The sequence below is a fragment of the Triticum aestivum genome, chromosome 5D, assembly GCF_018294505.1.
Source record: "Triticum aestivum cultivar Chinese Spring chromosome 5D, IWGSC CS RefSeq v2.1, whole genome shotgun sequence".
NCBI lineage: Eukaryota > Viridiplantae > Streptophyta > Magnoliopsida > Poales > Poaceae > Triticum > Triticum aestivum.
This window is the reverse complement of record NC_057808.1, coordinates 100197412-100209763: the sequence shown is the minus strand read 5'-3', so window position 1 is coordinate 100209763 and position 12352 is coordinate 100197412. Positions and strand designations below refer to the sequence as shown.

The window sequence follows — 12352 nt, the reverse complement described above, 5'->3', positions numbered from 1 at the left end:
ATGTACCGCGGCACTTCTGTTAGGTTGTTGAAGATATACAACGAAATGGTCCGCCATTCTTCGACACCCAACGATAAGGAATTAGAAGCACCGGCTGGTGCGAGATTCCCTTTGAATAGGCTGAGGTTGGATCCACCCTTTTTAGGGTTTCCAGCATATCGAGGCTTCGGATTATGCAAATTACGATTTTTGGCTTCTTAGTGTGCTGTCACGAAGTTTGCCGCCTCCTCAGTAATGAATGCCTTGGCCATCGATGCTTCAATTCTACGTTTATTTTTACATTTTGCTCGAAGCGTCTTATGCATCCTCTCAGTTGCGTAGCACCAACGATTTTGCAGGCCCCCCCCCCCCAATCTTGCCTCGGCCGGGAGATGCAAAGTCAAGTGTTGCATTGGCTTAAAGAAGCCCGGCGGAAAGATCTTCTCTAACTTGCAGATCAACTCCGGTGCCAACTCTTCCATTTCTTCTAGCAGGCCAGGCGATAGTTCTTTCGCACAAAGAACACGGAATAAATAGCTCAGCTCTGCCAGTACAAGCCATTCATCCTTAGGGATTAAGCCACGCAACATCACCAGCATTACCCGCTCAATCCATATGTGTCAATCATGACTCTTGATACCAAATATTTCAATTTTTCAAGACTCGCTCCCTTCTTTAGATTCGTTGCATACCCATTGGGGAATATCAACTGCATTTTCACCCACAAGATAATTTCCCTCATAGCTGGCCTTCCAAGATTGAACCATGCCTTTAGCTTTGTCCAGTTCTGCTTTCCTTTCGGTTCTTGCATGTTTTGTAACGGTCTATCACATAGAGCCTCTTGATCGACTCTAGCCTTAGTATTATCCTTTGACTTCCCCTCTATGACGAACAATATACCAAAAGTGCCTCAGCGATATTCTTTTCAGTGTGCATCACGTTGATGTTGTGTGGGCAAAGGAGGTCTTTGAAGTAAGGCAGATCCCACAAGCATGACTTGTGAGTCCAGGCGTGTTTTGAATTATACCCCTTGAAATACCCTAGACGCTCTAGATCTAGCTCGAGAGCGTTTAACTGATCCAGGGTCTCTTGGTGCCACGCCCACGATGCGGCTATATCTCTCACGTGTCGAGGCACGACTTAGAGGCATAACCGCATTGTGGTTTTGTCTCAAGAAGGGTCATCTTCACACAATCCCATGTAATGAACAAGAATGGGATAAAGAGTTGGCTTACAATCGCCACTTCACACAATACATAAATAAATCATACATCAATCAGAGTACACACATAGGTCCGACTACGGAACCAAAATAAAAGAAGACAACCCCAAATGCTAGATCCCCGATCGTCCCGACTGGGCTCCACTACTGATCAACAGGAAAAGAAACAAAGTAACGACCAAGGTCCTCGTCGAACTCCCACTTGAGCTCAGTTGCATCACCTGCACTGGTATCATCGGCACCTGCAACTGTTTGGAAGTATCTGTGAGTCACGAGAACTCAGCAATCTCACACTCGCGAGATCAAGACTATTTAAGCTTATGGGTAGGAAAGGGTAGTGAGGTGGAGCTGCAGCAAGCACTAGCATGTATGGTGGCTAACATACGCAAATAAGAGCGAGAAGAGGAGCAACGGAACGGTCGTCAACTAGTAATGATCAAGAAGTGATCCTGAACTCCTACTTACGTCAAACATAACCCAAAAGTCGTGTTCACTTCCCGGACTCCGCCGAAAAGAGACCATCACGGTTACACACACGGTTGATGCATTTTAATTAAGTCAAGTGTCAAGTTCTCTACAACCGGATATTAACAAATTCCCATCTGCCACATAACCGCGGGCATGGCTCTCGAAAGTTTATACCCTGCAGGGGTGTCCCAACTTAGCCCATTATAAGCTCTCACGGTCAACGAAGGATATTCCATCTCCCGGGAAGACCCGATCAGTCTCGGAATCCCGGTTTACAAGACATTTCGACAATGGTAAAACAACACCAGCAAAGCCGCCCGATGTGTCGACAATCCCGATAGGAGTCGCACGTACCTCGTTCTCAGGACACACCGGATGAACACAACGTACAACTAAAACCAGCCCTCAAGTTTCCCCGAGGTGGCGCTGCAAGTGGCTCTAGTTTGGACCAACACTCCGAGGAGCACTGGCCCGGGGGTAAAATAAGATGACCCTCGGGAGCGTGACTCCCAAGGGAAAAAAGGCTAGGTGAGGCAAATGTAAAACCAAGGTTGGGCCTTGCTGCAGGAGTTTTATTCAAAACGAACTGTCAAGGGGGTCCCATAAATCACCCAACCGCGTAAGGGACGCAAAATCAAGGAACATAACACCGGTATGACGGAAAATAGGGCGGCAAGAGTGGAACAAAACACCAGGCATAAGGCCGAGCCTTCCACCCTTTACCAAGTATATAGATGCATTAATAATATAAGAGATATTGTGATATCCCAACATAAACATAATCCAACATGGAGCAATCTTCATCTTCACCTGCAACTAGCAATGCTATAAGAGGGGTTGAGCAAAAGCGGTAACATAGCCAGACAATGGTTTGCTAGGAAGGTGGGTTAGAGGCTTGACATGGCAATATGGGAGGCATGATATAGCAAGTGGTAGGTAGCGCGACATAGCAATAGAGCGAACAAATAGCAAGCAAAGATAGAAGTGATTTCGAGGGTATGGTCATCTTGCCTGAGATCCCGCAAGGAAGAAGATCGAATCCGTGAAGAAGACAAACGGACGTAGTCGAACGGATCCTCACAACTCCGGAACGAAACCGAAGCTAACGAGAGAAGCAAACCGGAAAGAAGCAAACAACATGGTAAACAACCATCACAGAAACATGGCATGATGCACAATCAAGTATGATGCATGTCCGGTTTAATGAGGCATGGCATGGCAAGGTGCACAAACAATACTACAAATTAAGTGGAGCTCAATATGCAACGACTTGCGTATTGATGAAACACCACATTCAATTATTTAGTTCTCTCTCATTTATGTACCCAACAATATTAAATGTTATTAAACATGGCAAGGGGTGAAGCATAACAAAACTACCTATCTAGGCAATTTAAATGAGGCCGGAAACAACAAACAACAATTCCGGAAAATCCCCACATGCATATTTTGAATTTGCTACTGTTCTGCCGTAAACACAATTTTAATGTTGTTAAACAGCAAAATAAAGTGCACCATGTTAATCTATGCATTTTTCTACCCCATTTACTATAAAGTTTATTAAAATCCGAGTTACGGTTAATTAGTTATGAAATAAATCATTTTAACATGGCATTCGAGCAAATTTAAACAAACAGCATTTTAAACATTTTAAACATGGATGAGAGTGGCATATTATGAAACTAGATAAAATTCTAAGCATTTTACATATATAAATTATTTACATATGAAGCATGGTTAATTATTTATTACATGCATGAACATGGAGGGTTTTTCTGCAAAACGGTAATTCTCTGGATAATTGGCAAAATTCGCAGGACCAGGAAAAAAAACATAACACGGGCTGAAACTTGCTGGGCCAATAGTGCACAGGAGAGGGGCTGGAGGGGCCTGCTCACCCATGGGCTTCGGCCCGGTCGGTGAAGCAGCAGGCCGCGGCAAGGGAGCTGTGCCGGCTTGAGTCAGCGCGCTGGCCCAGGCGAGAGGAGGCAGGGCGCGGTCAACGCGAGGCACGGGGGAGCGGGCGCCTCGTTCTCTGCTCGTTTCCAACAGAAGCAGCAGCAGAACACGGCGACGCAGAAGACGGGCAGAGCCGCGATGCAGAGGCAGGGGACCCGCGGCGCGGCGGATCCGGGCAGTCCGAGGTTCGGGGAGGTGGTTCCCGGCGACGAGGAACTCCGGCGGTGGCACTGCTCGATGGAGCGAAGCAGGCATGCGAGGTCGCAGTGCACAGGGGAAGCAGAGGATGCAGCGGCGTGGCGGAACTTGGGGACGAGCTCCCGGCGACGGGGCGTGATGCAGGGGAGGCAGACGAGGCATTGGCGACTCCGGCAGTGCAGCTGCTACGGGTTGGAGCTGGGGCCTCCATGGCGGCGCTACGAGGACAACAGAGAGAGCAGCGTGAGAGAGAGAAAGAGAGAGAGCAGATGGGGAAGGAAGGGAGCAGGGCACGGCGGGGAACCCATCTCCGGCGAGGTTGTTGCTGCTGGAGGTCGCCGGCTCGGGCGAGGGTCGCGGGCACAGGGCGCCTGGTCTCGGGAGGCAGGGCACAAACGCGGGAGAAGGAGCTCGGGCTCCTAGCGTGGTGGATGAGGGCGACGCCCTCGTGGTTGAGGTCACTGGTGGTGGTGCTCCGGTGGCCTGCCGGTGTTCGGGTGCGAGGCTGTGAGGTGGTTGGCGAAGAAGGCAGGGAGGACGCGGCCATGGATCGAGAGGAGAAGGTCGTTGGCTCGGTGCTGAAAACGAGGGAGGTGGTCGGGTCGGCCGGGCGGAGAGGTGGATCTGGGAGTATCCCGATGGAGATGGTGAGTGGGTGGCGGCGCGACTAGGAGGATCCCTAGAAATTAGGGATTTGGTCTCGGTTTAGACTTGTATATAAAGCGGGTGGGTTAGGCTAGGGGCTATCTCGTCCCTACGTTCGTAATCGGACGGGCGAAAAAAAAGAGGCTATGGAGTCCAAATAAGAAAACGGAGATGTTTTATAGATGTTTGGGGATGATCCGGACCCAACGGTAACGAAAGTCCGGTTCAGGTTTGGGACAACTTCGGACGCGCACACAAGGGGGTTTGTGCACTGTACAGAGAGACTCCGGTTTAGGCAAGAGGGCAAACGAATAACAAGGTTTGACTCGGAACGGTCAACGAAAGCAAGGGGGGACACGACAACTACGAGCGGATGCAAGTTTTAAAAACAATGACGGCAACGAGTGCCGATGCAATGCGGATGATGAATGCAACAAACAAATAAATACACACAACGAACACGAAAAACATGGCAGGCGTCTGGAGCGTCGGTCTTGGGGCGTCACACTTGGCCTGTCAACACAGGTGGTGCAGAGTTTTTGACAACTCTACCTTTGATGAAGTTCTTCTTGTCTTTCCTGAACTTATGGCGAGGATCGAGGAACTGTCTATGCAAGTCAAAGCAAGAAAACTTGCGACCAGCCCAAAGCCAACGAAACTCAAGAGTTGCCTTGCATGTGGGGCACGGGAACCTTCCATGCACACACCAGCCAACGAATAGCGCATACGCTGGCAAGTCATGCGTCGAGTACATGTACCGGACACGCATTATGAAGTTATGTTTGCTAAAGGCGATGTCTTGAACCTATTATCCCAAGCTTCTTGCAATTTGTCCTTAAGCGGCTGCATGTACACATTCATATTCTTCCCCGAATAGTTTGGCCCTAGAATTATCAACGTCAGGAAAATGTTCTTTCTTTGCATAATCTGTCCGGGGGGATTGAGTGGAATGACAAATACGGGCCAACAACTGTATTGGGCTGCCGTCAAACCAAACACACTGAACCCATCCGTGTTGATGGCGACTCGAGGATGCCTTGGATCTGCCGCTTTTTCCGCATGTAATGCATCGAAGCGCTTCCACGCTTCACCATCCGATGTGTGCACCATCATCAATTTCCCATCTGCATCTAGTTGGGTTCTTTTGCCCGTTTTGTGCCATGTCATCTGTCTGGCCGTCTCTTCAACCATGAAAAGGCGTTGAAGTCTTGGTACGATTGGCATATACCAAAGAACATTAACGGGGATTTTGGTCCGCGTCTTTTCACCCATACCGTTGTCTACCACAACATACCTGGATGACTTGCAAATGGGACAATAGTTCAAGTCCGCATACTGAAGCCTAAATAAGGCACATCCTTTCTCACAGGCATGTATCTTCTCATAGGGCATCTTAAGAGCATGGAGGATTTTCTCTGACTGGTACAGGTTTGCAGGTAGTACATGGCCTTTGGGTAGAAGACGTCCAAATACTGTCATCATCTCGTCGTAGCTTCTCTGCCCAAGTTCAATTGGGCCTTCAGAGCCATTATTTGTGAGATGGCATCCAGCTAACAAAGCTCGATGTGCTCGTGGAGAGGACGTTTTGAAGACTCCAACATTTCATTAAAGGCCTTTGAAGATTCCTCCATATCATCGTCCGAGTCCCAAGCATCATCAAAGTTTTGCACCATGTCTTCCATCCCGTTACCATGCTCGTCGGTGCGACGATGAACCACCTCGGCTCTGGCACATTGGGCAGACTCACCATGAAATGTCCAGACCGTATAAGCATGCGTAAAACCAAACTTCTGCAGGTGTTTACTCATTTCAAGCTCATTCCTCCTATGATAGTTGTCGCACCGGACACAAGGGCACCAGGTTTTTCTCTGGCCATTTGCAAATGCGGCTCTCACAAAACCCTTGGTTTTTGTTAACCATTCATCGGTCATGTCTTCCTGACTAGTGTGACCGGTGTACATCCACGCACGATCACTCATATTGCCTAGCTACTGGACACACAAGAAATATATACATAATTCAGCAAACCATATCCATCAGTTAATGGAGTTTGTCAGCTTTATTACGTCCATGCAACCTAGATGCTAATAGGTAAAGATAGGTCCTAATCCCACCAGAGTATGTGTAGATTGGGTTCGTTTTCCCATGCTCTACTCTGGATCCGACAAAAAAATTCGGCAGCACCTCCCCGCTATTCTCCTGATACACGTCTCGGCAATAAGCAGAGAGGATGTGAACCCGAAGAACAACAGGGAGGCACTGATGAAATTCTGCATCGGATCCGGAGCAGAGCATATGGGAAAACGAACCCAGTCTACACATACTCGGGCTGACCATGGATAACGTTGGACAATTCGAAAGATCATAGTTATAAATATGCAAATGCATGCATATTTATAGATGTAACCCTTTCAAACGGGAGACACATAGTGGTCACGCATACTGATGATTGAAGACACCTATAGCTAACAAGTTTCATCGGCACGAAGACCGGAACATCGCAAATGAAGGGGGGAGGAGGAGATGTCATTCGTGCTCACCCACGAACGCAGGGGCGGAGCTCGTCAAACGCACGGGGAGGTCGTCGAACACCAGACCCTCGCAGCAATGAAACAACTGCACATTTAAAACCACCAGATCAACACAAAATATGATGTTTTTTATAACAAAATCAAAATAATATATGACCTAACTCATAATTCACATATATATGACCCCGTCGGCCTCTGGAAGGCGGAAGAGCACCTTTTCGGTCAACAGGAGGCCGAAGAGGTGTCAGGGGTCGGTGTGTCGGGGGTGTCGTGTCGGGGTCGGGGTGATGTGTTGGGGTCGGGGGTGCCGTGTCGGGGTCGGGGTGTCGGGTGCTGTGTCCGGGTCAGGGGTCAGGGTGTCGGGGTCGAGGATTGACCCCTCGACCATCGACCCCTTTTCCCCTCGACCCCTCGACCCTTGACTCCTTTTCCCCTCGACCCTTCGGCGACCCTCGACCATCGACCCTCGGCGACCCTCTTTGTCTACTTTTCCTACTTCTTTTTTTCATCATCTTCTTCTACTCCTTTTTTTTCATCATCATCGTCTTCTTCTTCTCCTCCTCCTCCTCCTTTTTCCTCTTCTTCTTCTTATTGTTCTTTTTTCCAACTTTCTTCTTCTTCTCCTTTCTGCCTTTTTCCTCTTCTTCTACTTATTCTTCTTTTTTCAACTTTCTTCTTCTTCTAATTATCTAAACCTAAACCTAGCACTAACCTATACCTACCACTAATTAACCTAAACCTATCAATAACCTAAACCTAAACAACAAAGAGTAGTAGGAAAAAAACAAAAAAAGTCCACCTTGGCTCCGGCAGTGGTGGAGGAGGGCCAATGGAGGATGGTCGCTGGGAGGGTGGAGGATGGCCGTAGAGAGGACGACCGCGGGAAGGGTGGCGGCGGCGCGGCCTGGCTCCGACAGTGGGGCGGGTGCAGGGGCCGCCGCAGGGCCACTGTGGCCTGGCTCCGGCGATGGGGCAGGGCGGGCTCCGTGGCCTGGATCCGGGGGGCGGGGCGGGTGCAGGGGCCGACAGCGAGTCTGGCTCCGGGGGGTGGGGATGGGCGTTGTCGGGAACGCGGGGCGGGGATGGCCGGGGCGGCGCGCGAGTGAGGTGGGGGGAGAGACAGAGAGGGGGTGGGGCCAAGGGGGTGGGTCGGTGGGGCGACGCGGCGGCGGCGGGTGGTTGGGGCGGCGGTGGTCGTCGGGGAGGAAAGAGGGAAAGAAAGAGAGACAGGGGGACAGCGGGAGCGCGGCCTTTAGTTAAATTGAACATTTGTCGTCTGCCTCTCCTTTGCCGTCTAGCGTGTTGCTCTGTGCCCTCTGCTAGCATACGACAAAGAGGGGGGGCGTTAGGGTTTACTAGCCAGTGGGCCAACCACCCTCTTTGCCGTTTGCTAGTAGACGACAAAAATTCTTTGCCGTTGTCGGCGCTCTGGGAATGGGGGTCCCCATACTTGCCTGCCTGCGGCCCACGGCGTAGCCCTGCGAGCGGGCCCGTACGGCCCATCTTCACCAACAAGCATTCAAGACCCTCGCGAGGGGTCAAGCCTCGCGAGGCGGACGACGCAAGTCCTCCTCGGGAGCGGCCTCACCAGGCTAGCTCGCGAGGGGCGGAGAGATCAAGGCAAGGCAAACCTCGCGAGGTTCCAGTGACGTGAGCCATGACGATCGAGACCAGGCGGGCGCTAGCGCGCACAGTGTCCTTGTTTCCTCTTTGGTGCTAAGGAGGCAAGCGCAGGCGAGGAATACCGAGGCGTCAAGCAATGGTTTCCATATTGGTGCAACGAGACCAAGACCAGTAGGACGGCAAGACGGAGGTCACCATGGAGCCCAAGGCAGCGTCACCGCCAGAGCCTTTTGCAGGCGAAGACTGCTTTTGTTAGGATAGCTTGTACTAGCTGTCCCCTTTCAAAATTGGCCGTTGTTGGCTCCCTTCCCGCTCAATATTTGAGGAGAGGACCAGGGCCTCTATAAATAGGACTAGCCACCATAGTTGGAGGCATCTCATCTTGAGTAATCCTCACACACACAAGTTCACCAAGCACAAGAACACCCCGCCTCAGGAGGCTGTTCTTCCCCTTGTACTGTTCATCCTCAGCCCAAGAGGCAATCCACCACACACTGGAGTAGGGTATTACACCACGACGATGGCCCGAACCAGTATAAATCTTGTGTCTCTTGTGTTGCGAGTTCGCCGAGCTAGCCTTAGAGATCGTAGCGAGGTTAAGGGTGTGGTTCGGTAGGGGGAGATCTTCATGCGCACCCCAATGTTCGAACCTTGAGGGTTTTGCCGGAACCCGAGATCCAACAGCCGTCTGCTAGCAGACGATAAAGAGGTGGCTGATGGCAAATATGTTCTTTGCCATCAGCCAGCTCTTTGCCGTTTGTTTTTTGCAAGCTAACGGTAAAGCCATCCTTTGCCGTCAGCTAGCAGACGACGAAGAAGTGGCTGATGGCAAATCTTCTGATTCCAGTTGTGAAGTAGTCTAATCACCCCCCCCTCTAGACATACTTTCGATCCTACACGAGCGTTGTCGCTGCGTCCCACGCCCACTGCCGCGCACGGCGGGCACGCCGCGCCATGTTTGCGTCGATCGACGCCCACGAGGAGTGGAGGGGAGTGGAGTGAAGTGGCTAGGATTTGATCTGGCGAGCGGGTGGGAAGGAATATATGTGGGTCAGGTGGGCCAGCGTGGGCGTGCCCGGATGCCCTCCTATCCGTCTCATATCTGGGTTAGTTATTAGGGGGTGCCGGTCAGTCCGACCGTTTGAGGCCCGTTTGAGGCGTCCGTCTGGGTCAAAATTTTGCGACTGGACAGTGACCGACCCGCCCGCCCGGACGTATGAGACGAGTTTGAAGCGTCCGGTTGTAGATGCTTTTAGTTCATGCAATTTTCAATCTTCAACGTGCACCATACAATTTTCTTGACTCTTAGATCAATTTTGCAATGTGATTCTGTTTTGTAATGGTTAGTTGTTTTTTTGTTTTCCTTTGTAAACATCAGATATTTTATCGAGCCAAATTTAAATTCAGGGGGAGAGATATTATAGATCAGGCGTTCGGACGCTCGCTGTTTTGGACTAATGCTCGGATCCGGAGTGGCATGTGTCCTCAATAAATCATCCCTGTGAGCGGTCAAGCGAGCGACAATATCCAACATTTAGGATGGTTTTCTTGTTGGACGCCGATGCCGAGAGAAGAACCGGGCAAGGCGGCGATCCAGATCCAGATCCAGCAGCGGCGACAAGTAGAGAGATGGACCAGACGCAGCGGCTGCCCGAGGACCTGCACGCGGACGTCCTCCGCTGTCTTCCACCGCGCAGTCTTGCTGCAGCCCGCTGCGTGTGCCGCTCCTGGCACGCCATCGTCGACGCCCATCGTCTCCTGGACCGGGACCTCCTCCCGCTCTCCTTGGCCGGCTTCCTCATCAACTTCTGTGAGCTTGACTTCACGGAGTTCTTCTTCGACCCCTCAGCAATCCGCGGCTACGCCGACCTCCACTTCATGCCCACGGACGACATCTCTGTGGATGATGTATGCAACGGCCTAGCTTTGCTAGATCATTATGTGGTCAATCCCGCCACTCGACGTTGGGCAAGCCTGCCCCCACGCCCATCTCCTCCCCTGGGGTTTGGCGATGGCCTCCGTCGCCATACATGATGCATGTTTTCTCTTCAGAAACAACAAGGTGGGAAGAGAGATCGTTCATCCGACAGGGAGATGCCCTGGGGACTCTTGCCGACATGTTACTGCTTGAGCTGCCAATGCCAGATGAACTATACGCTGTGTACTGGCATGGAGAAATCTACGTGCACTGTCATTTTGTTATGAGGTATACTGTACTTTCTAAGCACCATCATTTCTTCTTACAATGTTATTTCCTCTTCAATAAAGAGCTTGCATTGGTTCTTGATTTAGTACTAATATCTTCTTGTCAATGACTCCTTTCGCCAGAATATCGTTATCAAGTGGCACGTACCAAGCAATTAAACTGCCAACAGATGTTGATCAGCACCGGTGGGCACAGGTTCTTCTTGGGAGATCAGAGAAGGGGGTGTATTTTGCAGCACTTGATGGTCAATGTCATCTTCGAGTTTGGATACTCACTGAATGCTGCGGTCAGAGTGAGTGGTTTCTGAAGCATGATAACAACCTTCACCAAATCCCACCACCTCAAAACTATGATCCACAAGTTCACAGGCCCTGCTGGATTATGGCAGATATCAATCCAGCTATTTACAGTACAGTAAAAAAGAAGTTCGAGTTGAATTCAGACCATGAGATAATCTTTGAAACTAGACTTGAAGGGCGCAGGTGGGATGAACATATTAAGATCCTTGGATTTCATCCTTACAAAGAAATAATTTATTTCAGTGAAACGTTGAACAGAGGATATGCCTATCATCTAGATGAACTCAAGCTAGAAGACTTGGGCAACATGCGCCCAAAAGGATTGGATGACTGCTATAATAAGGAACTAGAAAGATCTATTCCATATACACCTTGTTTGTTGGGCCCATAATAAGGAAGTAGATAATTGATTGACAAGCTTGTCGGGGATTTCCAACGGAAGCTATGCATACACATGATGCATACGTCTCTGTCCCTCGAGCTGCTTCACTTCCCAGCATAGTCTATGAAAGAGTTCAGTTTCATTTTTCATTTACATTTTAGTGTCTCATGTACTGTTGCTCAGTTATAGCTAGATCTACCATTACCATGAGCGGCCATGGGTTCAGTTGTAAGGATAAGATCCAAATTAAGACTTTTGTTCGACAAATAATGCAAGAAATGTTGTGGTTCGCCGATTCTAGGGCATAACTAGATAGTCCTATGTACTCGGTGTCAGATACAAAGTTTCATTCTCTACATTACAACCAAGCAAAACATGATCTTTCGTTTCATCTGACAAATAAAGAATGCAAGCATGTGTTTAATCAGACAGTTTTCGTTTCTGAGAACCTGCAGTCTCAAATGCAGACACCCAGGCTTCCGCTTGCAGTCTCTATGTTCGGATAAATATGCAGGTCTTTTTCAAGTAGAGCAGTCTGAGCAGAGCAGCAAGGCTTGGAGATCCAAGATACCGAGTTACACAGATGTGAGTATATCTTTCTATGCACTACATTCTCCAACCAGAGGTCACTTTCCTATGTGTGTTCATACGTTCACCCAAAGCAGATCGGCATTTTGCTTCAGGTAAAAATCGAACTGGAAGATAATTAGCAATAGTAAATACAGTCAAAGACCAAAATATAACGCTTGTGAGATTGTGTGCTTCGTACTACCTTAGTTGAGAGTAAAATAAAGAACAATTGGATGTGAGACTTTCCCTAAGATAAATTGGTGAGCACAG

At 49.6% G+C, this 12352-nt stretch overlaps 1 long non-coding RNA gene across 1 annotated transcript; it reads left to right on the top strand.

Moving 5' to 3' along the window:
• Window positions 1–9962: 9962 nt before the first annotated feature.
• LOC123119684 (uncharacterized) lies at window positions 9963–11801 on the top strand. The gene is made up of 2 exons (XR_006458792.1): window positions 9963–10831; window positions 10954–11801. It is a non-coding gene; the product is annotated as an uncharacterized lncRNA (long non-coding RNA).
• Window positions 11802–12352: the final 551 nt, after the last annotated feature.